The sequence below is a fragment of the Mus pahari genome, chromosome 1 (assembly GCF_900095145.1).
Source record: "Mus pahari chromosome 1, PAHARI_EIJ_v1.1, whole genome shotgun sequence".
Lineage (NCBI taxonomy): Eukaryota > Metazoa > Chordata > Mammalia > Rodentia > Muridae > Mus > Mus pahari.
The window spans coordinates 81,254,913-81,268,936 of NC_034590.1; positions in this window are offsets into that span (position 1 = coordinate 81,254,913).

Consider the following 14,024-nt stretch of genomic DNA (forward strand, 5'->3'; position numbering starts at 1 on the left):
AGGCTCTAACTGTATTGTCCTGGGCTTGGCGCCAGTACTCCTGAGTCCTACTGCCTGGAACAAGTCTCCAACCCTTAGCCCTCAAGGGTTTGGGTCTTAGGAAACAAAAACCCTTCAAATCTAAGGCATTCATTGCTACCAATCTATGTCCCCCCACCTCAAGCTGCTCCTCGCCTCTCCTAAGTATAGAGACAAGTGTCCTCACCAGTGGGACCAAGAGGTCTTCACTACCTAGGCTAAGGGATGGTCAACTCATCTAGTAGAATATAGGGCTTTCTGGTAGGTAGATAGAGATCTTGGGACTTAAAATCGACTGCCTCTCACCTTTAGCCATGTGCCTGGGGCTTCTCCTCCCACTAAAGGGAAGCACAACCCAGGGTATCCGCAGTAGGGCAAGCACAGGGACTCCAGGGCCTTGTGCTTTGCACTGCTGTCTCTAATCCGGTTTTGTTTTTGTTTTGTTTTGTTTTTTCTTCTTCTTTTTTTTTGTTTGTTTGTTTTTTGTTTTTTCTACCTTAGTCTGAATTCTAGGCTCTACATCTGAATTGTGAGTCTACAGTTTGAGGTTTGGGACTCAACATCTACAGGATTTCAGCTTTCTCTGGAACCGACAGGCACCATATTCACTGCTCTTCAGACTCCAAGATGCTACAAGGAAGAGTTACAGACATTGGCCCTGGACAGCCAGCAGGGTGCCGAGTGGGAATCTTGTGGAGTAAGAAGACAAAGGGAGACCCTTAATTCTCTGTCAGGAACGCTTAATCCAACCTAGAAACTAGGATCATGGCTGTCTGGCCTTTACATAAATCACTCTGTGTGTGTCTTGTGTGTCTCTAGAGGTAGGTGCTCACGTGTGTGGGGGGGGGGCGTGGGGGGTGGGGCATGAGTATGCACGTGCATGTGGAGGCTAGAAGTTGACATTCTGTGTCTTCCTCAGTCCTTTTCCATTTGATTTTTAAAGATATATTTTATTTTACTGTATGTGTGGTTTGGTTGCATGTATGTCTATGTACCACATATGTGCCTGGTGTGCACGGAGATGAGAGAGAGAGAGAGAAATTGAGAATTGGATCTCCTGAAACTAGATTTGCAGATGTATGTGATCCACTATATGGAACCTGAACCTTGGTCTTCTAAAGAGCAGCCAGTGCTCTTAACCACTGAGCCATCTCTCCAGCTCCTGTACCCTTTATATCTCTGTCTCTCTGTCTCTCTTTGGTGACCCTGGGACTTACTGATTTATTGAGATTAGCTGGCCAATGAGCTCCATGGGTCCTCCTGTCTCTGCCTTCCTAGTGATAGGATGACAAGTATGAGCCACTGCCTCTGACTTTTACATGGATGCTGGGGGTCTGGGGGTCACTCAGGTGCTTATGCTTGTACAGCCAGAACTTTGCTGACTTAGCCATCTCCCCACCCTATCTCTCCACCCCTCCAATGTATAATTGATTCTTGGAGGCAATATCTAATGAGGTTCCTGTGCATTCCATACACCAAATCACAGACATCCCACACACCTTTGGGACTATTCCTGTGTGCCCAGTCTTCTCCTTGGTTAAGATGCTAAAACTGTTCTAACTGGGACTTGTAGGACAAATGCCCCTAGTGGAGGGGGAAGTCCCTTAGCTTCTGTGGTCAGTAATCAATATCTGGAGAAGGCCTGAATCAGATCCAAAGCACAGGACTGCTAGAGGTTTTTAGTGTGAGCTCCCAGACTAACCAGGAATAAGTCTATGTCCATTTTTCTGGGGATGCTTTAACAAATTCCCATAAACTTGGTGTGTGTGTGTGTGTGTGTGTGTGTGTGTGTGTATGTGTGTGTGTGTGTTTAAAATACCAAAGGTTCCTCTTCACTGTCATGGAGGCTGAAAGTTGAAATCAAAGCTTTGGTTAAACTGGTTCCTTCTAAAACTTGAAGAGAGAGGACTCTAACATGCTGACTTTCCTCGGGGATCCTTCATACTCCTTGACTAGCGAGTCCATTACTCAGATATCTGCCATCAACATGAACTTCCCCTCTACACAGGGCTGCCCTGCCATTTCGTTTTCTTCCACAATACTAATTAATTATCACACTTTGGGTCTAGCCAGTAATAAAGGATGTTCTCATCTTGAGATCTGTCTTGTGATAGCACCATCACAAAACACTAAAGACTTGGGTCATTAATAAGCATCAGAAATTTGTTACTTAGGGCCAGAGATATAGCTCAATTGATAGTGCTTGCCTACCATACACAAAGTCTTGAGTGCAATCCCCAGCACTGCGTAAACAGGACATAGTGGTACACGCCTTTGACTCCAGCACCCTGGAAGTAGAGACAAGACAGTCAGGCATTCAAGATCATCCTTGGCTACACAGTGAATTGGGAGCCTGTCTGAGCTATACAAGATTCTGTTTACACATTTACCTTACAGTCTTGAAGGCTAGGAAATCCAGTGTACTGGGAAGCCCCACACCAGGGCTGGATGCTCTCTCACCTTCCTGCCTCTTCCCTAAGCTAACAGCCTCCACCAAGCTCTTTCTAAAGCAGAACCAGCATTTTCTGCTGCAGGCTACACCTCTTAACACTGTGACATTAGGGATTGATCTTCAACATGAATTTTGAAGAGGAAAAATATTAAAATTGTAGCAAATCTTCAACTTATGTGCATTTACGGTAACAGTCTTGCCCTAGGTTCTGAGGTTTGGGAAAGTGCCATTCTTCTACCAACCACAAACCTTATCCTAGACCACGTTGGCATGGTTTAGATTGGTGTCCTGCCACAGCCTGCCTAGATCTGGACCTTGCCCTCAGGGCTCTGGGCTGCCTACTGCCTCCCTGCTTCAGTCTGAGAGCCTGGGTAACTGCTTTAGCTCCAAGCATCTCTTGTGTCTGAGCTCTTCCACTTGGGTTTCTCTCTCTTGAGTCAGCTTCTTCTATTCTCCATGAATGCCCAAATTATTCAGAGTTCATCACATCCCTTCATACACAGAACAACAGATTGTTGGAGTCTGCTCAGCCATTATTCCAGGGAAAAGGCTGTGAATTTCCGTGTGAGACAAATCTTGGTTCTGGGCTCCAACATAATCACTCTCACCTTGTGTACATAGGTTGCTACTACTTCGGGTCCTCGGCTTCTCAAACTGGATAATCTGATGATGCTTTACTTGAAGATGGTTGAGAAATGGATGTGAGCATTTGTGTGCATGGCCCCAAGGTGTGAGTGGTGACACAGGGTTTTCTTGCCTCTTTTCTCTTCTTTCCACCCTCCTCTCAGTGTAAGGACCCTGTTACTATAGAGACAAGGGGGCATCCCTGCAATAGAGCAATAGATCATGAGTAGGAAGAGCTTTGCTTCTTCCGTTGTCTAGGTGAGAAGGATGGAATGGGAGGGGACTGGTCTGGAGAGATTCAGCAGAAGGTAGAAAAACCTAAGGAGGTGGCAGGAAGGAGGACATGTTTTGCTGGCCAGCTGAGACTGTATATCAAATACACAGTGTGTAATAGAACAGAAGTTTCCAGAATTTGTACCCAAAGGGCTACAGACAAGAAGTGTTAATGTTAATCCATCTCTTCCTGTTTTCTTCTCCTGGAGACAGTGCAGTCTCTCCCACCTTCCTCTCTTGCGTGTATCAAACCCCAGTTCTTTATCCTTTGGTGATTCGCTTAATCTGGGCGCTTTGTGCCAGCCTCATGGCCATGGTTGGGGTGATTTAACAGGATGGGCATTTTATACAGTTTGGATGCAGAGCTGAGCTGATAGGTGCGGGGCGAAGGGCAGCCATTAGCTAACCTAAGGTAGAGTCTCTTTTTCATGTTGAAAATCTTTTAGGGAAGATTCCCAGTTGCCTTATTTCCACAGCAAAACTCAGAACTCCAGAATCGAATCCTATCATTTTCTGACAGCCACCACAGACTTCTGTGATAGGTAAGCTTCACTTAAACTACCTTAAGATGATAATGAATATGCAAATAGATCAAGGATTTGGCTCATCTTCTTATCCCATTGTGAGCATTTTGCTGCTTTTGAGTATCTCAAGGGGCTATTGTCTTGTTCCCAGGTTGTTCTTTCCAGTCTTCTAGGATTTGTCAGGGTTTGAACCATTTAGATCTGAGCCCAGAGCCTCAGCTCTTCTCCCTCAGTGAGAGAGAGCCTCAGCTCTTCTCCCTCCCATTCATACAGCCCTCTGATTCATTCACTGACTTCTGCCCAGGGCCTTACTGTGGATGGATGGAGGAGACTGTAGTTCTTTACCTTCCCTTCAGCTTACTGAAGTTGAGTGAAATCCTAGGCTTCCTAGCAACAGGCTGGGCCCAGAAGCCAGCCTTGTGGCATGCTTGTACAATGTATTCTGTGTTTACAAGTTTGAAATGGAATCAATCTGCCTTGAGGCTGCACTAGGTGTCTCTCCTTAGACACATTCTTCTTGGCACACCCAGTTAGGGCAGAGTTGAAGAAACAAGGTGTTCCCCACCCAGGGTTCTCCTTAGAGCTGGGGATCATGATTCTGCTATTCATAGGAATTGGTCAGCTGCTGCCAAGCAGGGCTTACAGGATACATAGCATAGTAGTTAGAATCAAAAGCAATGGTTAGAATGCCTAAAACAGACACATAGGCTCTGGCCAATCAGAACAAGTAATAGTCATAATTATAGGATAGAGTTGAGTATCAGCCAAAATTTGAGTTCACAGGGAATTTCATATCCATTTCTCAATCTAACCTTAGCCACAGTTATGTAAAATGGGGTTGGAAACTTTTCAAATTTTAAAGGTGGGGAAACTGAGGCACAGAGCTGGCCTTGGCCTTGATACACTTCTTGTTCATAGAGGGTCATAGTCCTCTGGGAGTTTCCAAGGAAGAAAGGATTGTAAGAGACAACATACATGAATATGCATACACAAGACATTTTCAGAAGACATTATTTGCTTATTTGGGAAGTGAAAATGGAAGGCAGAAGTGGGGGAGAGTTGTGTAACCAGGATGCCAGCACTTATGTTATTGGTCATTGCAAATAGCAGTGATCAAAGACAGGAACTGAATAGGTAAGCTGTGCTTTATTCAGGGAGCCATTGGTGTAAGAAGGAAGTGGTTAACACCCTTTTAAAAAATGACTTTCCTCTCATTTCCAACCAGGAAGATTATAGGTGAGGAAGGTATAAAGGTATAGTTTGGAGAGATCATTCTGAAACTCTTGTCAGATGGTCAGCCACATTTCTGAGACTTGTAATTCTATGCCTTTGTGGTTATCAATTCTTGCACTTTCCCCTCATGCTCTGGATGTCAGAGCTCAGACACTTCTTTGAAATCTAATTATAGTTAGCTAGCTGCCCCTGTCAACTCAGTATTCAACTTGGCATAACCGAGGATCACCTGGTAAGAGAGTCTCAAAGAAGCATTGTCTATACTGACTAAACTGTAGGTATGTCAATGGGGGATTGTATTAATGAGTTAGTTGCTATAGGAAGACCCAGCCTACTGTGGGTGGCACCATTCCCTAGGCAGGGGATTCTGAACTATATATGTGTGGAGAAACTGACTTGAGCAAGTGGGAAGGAAGAGGGATGTATACAGTTATTTCTCTCCGCTCTTGACTGTGAATGTGACTAGTTATTTAAAGTTCTTGCTTTGATTTTTCTACAATGATAGACTATTGTCTAGAATAGTAGGCTGAAGTTAACTCCGTTCTTCCCTAGTTGCTTTTTGTTTCATCACAGCAAGAGAAATGAAACTAGAACAATATCTTGAGCTGGGAAATTTCTGGGCTGAAGGTTAGTTCAGAACTAACAAGTGATTAAGCATGCACACCTGCTAAGCTATTAATACCACAAATGTGCAGATCCTTTCTATAATATGGAATATTAAAAGTGTCCCACATATTTACCTCATTCCCCTATCAGGTGATATTTAAGGAGAAAAATCAATAAGGTGAATGTCAATGACTGAGTTATTGTAGGCTACCGCAGTTGGTGCTCTGGAAGCCCTCTAGAAATGATGTGGCCATTGTCTTGGGACTGTCTCTAGAAAGCAGGGTGGATGGGTACATATCCACCCTCTGCCATCCCACTTGAGCATTGCCTTCTCTGCATCAGGTGACTGCTTGCAGCCAGCTCTCAGGACACCAGCAAAGTAGAGAAGAGAGATCTTTGCTTGAGGGCTGAGAACCATCTTAACAGCCACAGGCACACCCAGTGGATAGGGTATGGAGTGGCAGACAAATCCCCAAAAAACAAAGAAAATGGGAAGCCTGTGTGACCATCATATAGGCTTCTTCCCCATGGGAAGGAGATAGTCCTACTCCATGCCTAGGGCAATGCTCCACTTTCTGGAAAGCATCAGAACCTTGGCCCTTTACCTTCCACTTCTACAGTTCTGGTGTCTTCCTTCCAGACAGACTTCCTTCTTTTAACCACTGACTTGTTTGGGGGAACCTATAAGAATCAATAGTACAAGGAAGCCTTGCTTAGGCTCTAGTGAGAAGTGTCCTCTAAGGCTTCATTAGGGAACCCCACACCCTATTCTCACTAGCCTGTAGTCGTAGTTGTCTCTGCACCCTGCCATATGGTCAGTGGGAACAACTGGATGACACAGAACACTTTTTAATTTTGGAAGCCACTGGGTTAGAGTACACTAACAAATGCACCCACTGGTTGGAACATTATTTACCATCCACCTTGCCTCTACCTCAGCACTGACTGAACCTTGAGAGGAACAGTCCCCACTCCATGGCAGAGAACTTTCCTTCTAGTCTGAGAGTGACAGGAGATCTACTCCCAAGGATGCTGCAGAACCAAAGGACAGAGGTGTCAGGAAGTTGCCTGGGGATGACTAAAGGAAAGGTCTTTCCCATCCTCAGTTAAGGGTCCAGGGAGTTTGCTGAAATGTTTAAATGACATATTGGAGAGAGCCAAGCCAGTTGCTCAATGGCATTTATCTGTCTATCTATCTATCTATCTATCTATCTATCTATCTATCTATCTATCTATCTATCTATCTATCTATCTATTGTGTGTGTGTTTGTGTGAATGTGTGCATGTATGTATCCAGCTGGAGGTTGACAGCAGATTGTCTTTCTTAATTGCTTTTCACTTTCTCTTGTCTTGTCTTTTCTTTTCTGTACTCTTCTCTTTCCTTTTTGCCTTTTCCTTCCTTTCTTCCCTTCTCCTACCTTCCTTCCTCCCCTCCCTCCCTCCCTCCCTTCCTTCCTCCTTCCCTCCTTCCTTCTTCTTATCTTTTGATACTGAATCTGGAGCTCACTAGTTCATCTATACTTGCTGACCCGTGAGCCCCAAGGTTCCCCCCACTTCTGCTCCCTAGCACTGAGTTACAGGCACATGTACCTATGGTCAGCTTCTCACATGGGTGCTGAGAAGCCAAGCTCATGTTCTCATGATTGTGCTGCAGCCATTTTTCCAATTGTGAGCCATCTCCCCAGCCAGCAATCTTCATTCTGCAGAAAGTGCTGGCTAGGGGCCTGTGATGGGAGCTGGAAGCCTGGCCTTGTGATCTGTGTGGAGGAATTTTTTTAATCTATCTTAAAGTCAGTGGGGAGCCATTGGGAGTAATGAGGAGGACACTGACCAGTGGTTTTGAAGGCATTTCTTGCAGGCATTTCTCAAGATGATGTTTGTGTAAATGAAAACCAGAGCCAAGGAACCTGGAAAGGAGATGGCTAGCATGTCTAAAAAACTGGGGTTGGGGAGCCCCATATTAGAACTGACTTTTCCCACTGGAGCTTCTTGCCTTGAGGCATAGGAAGGTTTGGTGTCTAGGGGACTTTAGCTGTTTTCTTTTAGACTCAGTACTTTGACAGCATGGGGTAAGCACTAGCTGTATGATCCAGTTCATTTCCCATTGTATTTAGGATGCTCTTGAATACTCCCAGGACACCTGCCCTTGAAAGATATCCTCCTTCCCTCCTTCACTTGGGTGTTCCACTGGGACTCTGGCAAGCTTCAGTTCACTGATACACATCAGCAGGGGCTGCTGAGCCATTTAAGCTTTGACTATCTCTGCTTGAAAGGCTGGAGATAAAGTTTCCCACTGCTGGAGAGGAGGGCACTCAAACGATTTAGGTTTCTGCTGGTCACACCTCACTTGCAACCCTGCCTAAATCCCCCAATGCTATTTCCACAACTCAGAAATGAGCGGATTATCATTCATAGGGACATCCATCCCTTAAATTCTTCCTGATCTCCACTATGCGTCTGGTCCTAGGGATGACAGAACTCCTCTTTGCTCCTTTCACATCAACACATCCTAAGCCCTTCACCCACCCATAGATGGACATGACTTTGGTAAACCCAGTGTCACTTCCCAGTAGGCAAAGGCCATGTTCCCCTGGGTAGAGTCAGTGATCTGGCTAACTGGGGGTCTGCAGGAAGCATTGCTTCCTGTGTGTTTGCCTTCAAGTGCCTAAGTAAATTCTTATGTGTCTCTGTCCTCCTTAGCTTTGAATGTCAACTTAGATTTGTCTGAGCTGTTATTCTCAACTGGGAGAGTGCCTAGTACAAGTAGGCCTGTGGACATGTCTGTGGGGGATTGCCTTGATCTTAACTTGAGGTAGAAAGATCCACTCTGAATGTGGGCAGCACCATTTCATGGGCTGGACTCTGGGGATGCATGAGGGTGAAGAAGGCTCAGGTTGGGAACATGGGTCCATTCATCTCTTCCTGCTCTTGACTGTAAATTTGATGGGACTAACTTACTGAGTTCCTGCCTTCAGTCCCATCCCAGTGGTAGGCTGAAACTTAGAATTATAATCCAAATAAAACTTTTCCTCCGCTGAGTTTGTTTTGGCCAGGGTGTTTTGACACAGCGACAGAAATAAAACCAGGACCCTGTCCAAAGCTACAAGGCTAGGGATCATTTATAGGAGAACTCTGCTGTTTTAGAGTGTTGAGAATGATACTGCACCAGCGATCCTCTTTATTGTGCCCCAAAGTCTTCAGCAGAAGCTACGTAACTTGAAAGCAATGGTTACACTAGAGCCCAAATCACCACTCAGCTCAAACCAGCCCTTGGCCTGGGGAATGGTTTTTGCAATTAGGTATGCAGTGTGGTTCTTTGCTGATAATCCCCTTGCTGAGCCTGGGAGGCAGATCCAAAGCTGCTTCTCACCAGAGAGCTCCTTTCAAACCCCAAACCGGGCTTTTAAAGGAGACAAGTCATTCTTTTTGTCCTGAATAGCTAAAAACTATCAAAATGAATATTGTAAGGAACAGCTTTGGCGCTGCAGGATAGCTCCTCTCCTAAGGTGTGGATGTGGGGGTGGATGTGGGGTGTAGGCTCCCGGGGGAGCAGCCTGAAGATGAAAGAGGAAGTAGAGGAAGGTCAGAGATGGGGATGGGAAAGACATAATCAGCCAGAGCTCCAACTGTTGAAAGAGACAGCTTTGCTGTTGGGAACAGGATAGCACCCCAGAGAGACTGAGGGCCCTAACAGGGGGAACCTCTCAAGATCTTGGATCAGGGTTCATACTGATGCCATCTAATATGTAAGATGCATTTACTGTATAAGACACTAATACAGGTAAAGAAACTAAGGGAGAGAGAAAGAGAGAGAGAGAGAGAGAGAGAGAGAGAGAGAGAGAGAGAGAGAGAGAGAGATCACACAGACACACAGAGACACATAGAGAGAGACACATAGAGAGATAGAGACAAACACACAGAGAAAGAGATAGACAGACAGACAGAGGTAGATAGTTGCTAGGCTTGAGGCTGGAGAATGGTGAAACTGGGACTCAAAGCCAGGAAGTCAGTCTGCTATTTACCAGGACACCAGGGCGAGTCTGGAAGTGGGTTCTCCCTGCTCCAGAGGATGACCTGGGCACATTGCTTGGCTTCTTGATTCATTTGTTTTTTTTTTTTTTTTTTTTTTTTTTTTTTTTTTTTTTTTTTTTTTTTTTTTTTTTTTTTTATTAAATCCATATACAATAGCAGAAAACAATGGAAGGCATGAGAGAAGCAAGCTCATGATCTGGGCTCTGCACGCAGGTGCAATGTAGTCATTTATTTTACCCCTTAGGCAAGAGGAAAGAGCTGAGACATTGGCTTTTCTGAGAACCAGTGTGCCAGAGACTCTGGGGTCCTAGAAGAGCCAATAAAGCTTGAGAGAGAAGAAATGAGGTAGGGCAGAGGATTCTAGAGAACTGCATCTGGGTCCTCTCAGTAACTATTCAGTCTGTAGTGGAGTCCAAATTCTTACCTCTATGAAGGCCTTCTGCGAACTTTTCTGGGATGTCTGCAGGGCTCTGGAGTCCAGCAGGGAGTGCTACTGCTTGCTGATCATCTATTAGCACTCAGAGCTATGTGATGCCACAGTCCTTCCTGTGGTTTTTTTCCCCCTGCTCCCTAGGTTTCCACATTCAAATGCAGAGAGCTACCTCTGTGTGCCTAACCCCTTTGACCTCAATCTCACCAGGCTGTGAGCCAGCTCACTCCAGGAAGAGGCAGGACTTGCCTTTGCAAGGCACTGGATATATGTTTGTTGGGTTGAATTAAAGAGTTATTCAGAGGTACCAAGGGATGGGTACCTCTCCAGAGATGGGATGCCTGGAGAAAAACTAACTTGTACAGATAGGCCAGTATGTCTGAGACACTGTGTTAACTTCCCTGTGGGCCAGATCCACGGTTTAACCTTGTCTTAAATGTCCATTAAATCTCAGGAGTGGTTCCAGGAAGTTGTTTGGAACCTTGAGAGAATAGAATTAACATCAACTTTATTCTTCTGGCACTGACAATTTGGTTGGCAATAAATTGCTTCTCCACTAAGAATATAATCAGTCCTCGTCAGATTAGTTCTTACTGGGAGCTGTTCTGAAATCCTTTCTGTGGCTGAGATCAGATTGGAGTAGGGGGAGATAAAAAGAAATTAGATACCTGAATGATGAATCAGATGACCAGTAAGGATGCCTAGAGCAAGGCAGAGAAGTCTGAGGTTCTCCCACAGCCTCATGACAGCTTGCAGGAAATCATATCTCAGCTCTACCTCAACCACACATGCTGACAAAACAGGCCAGCCACAGGCTCCCACATACACCCCATGTGCTTGGTGAGGTTCTGGCTCTGTCCACCCACAGAGGGTATAAAAGAGTCATTGAGGTAGGTACAACCCATCCAACATGTCAACATTATACATCTGGAGGAGACACCTAACCCAGGGGTCATACCTGGATCCCCACCTTGGGCAAATAGGTTTCTGTGAATCCTTCTTAATGATGAACAGAGGACCCAGATAAACATACATACCATCTCTGAGGTATCTTCAGTCATACTCACCATCTCTGATGTACCTTCAGTCAGTCCACATCTCCTGGGCATCTTTCATTTCAGGGTCTGTATGGTAGTGCTGACATCCTAACTTTGAGGGTGGCCATGTTGGGAGACAAGGCCATGGTGGCAGAACCTTTATGAATGGGTCGTCACCAAGATTCCTTCTCTTTCTACCATGTGAGAAAACAGAAAGATGATGTCTCTGAACCAGGACGTGGGCCATCACCAGGCTCTGCGTCTGTCTGGGGCATCGGTATCAGACTTCCCCAAGAACAGGGAGATTAATTTCAATAAGCTCTTTAGTTTATGACATTTGTCACAGTAACCCGAATGGATTGAAATCTCATTTCTCATATCTGCCATGCTGGTCTTCAGGGGCAATGTTCTCCCAGTCAGTCTGATTTCCAACACCCTGTATGCTAATTTGTAGGTCTCAGCTGTTGACTGACAAGTAAGTGGCAGAAGGGCTCACAGTGTCTCTTTCCCTGGGGGCTTCTCCTAAGCGCTCATATTGGTGGACGACCACTCAGTGGTGATTCTCAACCAGGGCAGCTTCCTTTAGGATGGGGTTCTCTGCTGAAGGATTTTTTTTTTTTTTACTACAATTGATTGTATGTATTATGTGTGGCAGCATATTTTATTAGGACATTTTCATTTAAGTAGATAGTGTACATTAATTGTGTACCTTCCCATATACCCCCTGCCTTCTCTCTCTTACACCCTGTTAGTCCCCTTTGTTTCTTAAGACAGTTTTGTTTCTACTTCATGTCTCTTATACACACGTGATTTTCTGGATCTATATAAAATCCAGGAAATACATGTAAGAGAAAGATATGATACCTGTCCTTCTGAGACTGGTTCAATTTGATCATTTCTGGTTACACCCACTTCCCTGCACAATCCAGTAACTTGATTTTTCTTTATGGCTGAAAAAATTCATATGTGTATATCCAGCTTTCTTTCTCTATTCCTCTATTGTTGGGCACCTAGATCAGTTCTGTAAACTTCCGCTCAAGTATTTGAAAGCCAGTTGCAGGCAGCAAAACAAGACACAACAGATATGCAACCTTGTTTCTCTGTAGACTTTGAGAAGAACAAGCCATTACTAAACCATACCTCCATACCGATTTGTGAATTGCTCATCAGCCAAGGACCCTTACTTTCACTCCCAGCTGACCTCTTACTGCAGCTACTGACAGGACCACTGACTGCCCAGAGCCGGAGCTACCCAGGAGTCTAACAAGACTAGAACAGAACAAAGGATGACATTCAACTATCCAGACATCAGGATGCACCTTCAATCCATTCTTTGGCTTCCTCTCCTGAATCCTCTCATGAATCAGACTTCCTCTCATGAATGTAGTTTGAATTTTATGGCTGTAGCATTCCTGGGAGAGAGGTAGATTTTTACCCCTTACAGTGGAAACCACTCATTCAGGCCTATGGGATTTATTTTGTGGAAGCTTCGGCTTCCTATAAAAATACTGCCTGGAGTTTTGTGGGGGCACATTTGGGGACTTCAAGCCAGTTTAGCATTTTAAAGATCTAAATAAAATGTAAAGCATCTTGATAAAAATCTAGTTAGATTCCAGGCAAGAGGAAGCACGGTCACATTAGTGCATCAGGCACGTATTCCCAGGTGCTCTCTCGCTTATGTAAATCCTTGCATTCTGGTTGTTGGTCTCAGGAAACGACCTTGTGTTTATTTCTTTCCCTTTTATTCTTCTGAGACATTTGGAGATTCTGAGCCAGGCTTTTGATATTCGGTCCTAGTTTTTATTTATGAAGCAGGGCATAGTCACATTTTGTCATGTGACACTGGGGGCTCCCATCACAGCTCTGCCAGAGAAGGGCTATGTGGCTTTGGGTTCTTATTTCTGAACCTTGTTTTCTGCACTTGCAAAATGGAGCTAGTAAAACTTTCTTGTGGTTATGGGTGGATGAAGCTGAACAGTATTTACAAAGTATTTGTCGCTTAGTGAGCACTAATTAAGGGTAGTTATTAAGAGTCCCAAGTCAAACTATGAAGATGCAGTGAAGGGAGAGAACATGAGAAAAGCTGCTAACAGTTGCAGGGACTTTCTCACTGTTGTGACAATGTTCTTGAAAGCAGGCAAAATTTCTGACTGTCCAGAGCCAAGCAGGACCAAATCACATGGTTTCTATATCAAGAAGATGTCTGCAAAGAAACATAATCAGATATCCTCGACAACAAATTTAGTTTTCACCTTTAAGCTGTTCAAGTGATGAGAGGAAGTCCACCCTTGTTGCTGAGGGTAACTTTTATGATCAGAGGTTGCCTGGTTGTGGATGTGAGCCTCACCCACAAACCTTCCCAGCAGCAGCAGCAACAGCAACAGTAGCCTAGTGTTTGACTACATGTCTGGGTGTCAGAGCCCTGCCAAGCAGATGCATGACAAATTCTCACACTCCCCAGGAGCCCACACCTATGGTTACAGGATGTCAATGTCCTGGGAAAAGCATGTTGTAGCTTATGTGTCCCAAGGCACATGTGATAAGGCTTGGTCCTCAGCATGCTGCACCTAAGAGGTGCTGGAAGTTTCAAGAGGTAGGGCTTGGTAGTCAAGATGGCTTAGTGGGTGTAGGAGCTTTCTGCCAACCTTGACAATCTGAGTTCAATCCTTGTACCCAGATGATAGAAGGCGAGAACAGACTCCTGGAAGTTGTCATCTGGCCGTCACATGAGCAGCACATGCATCTCTCTCTCTCTCTCTCTCTCTCTCTCTCTCTCTCTCTCTCTCTCTCTCTCT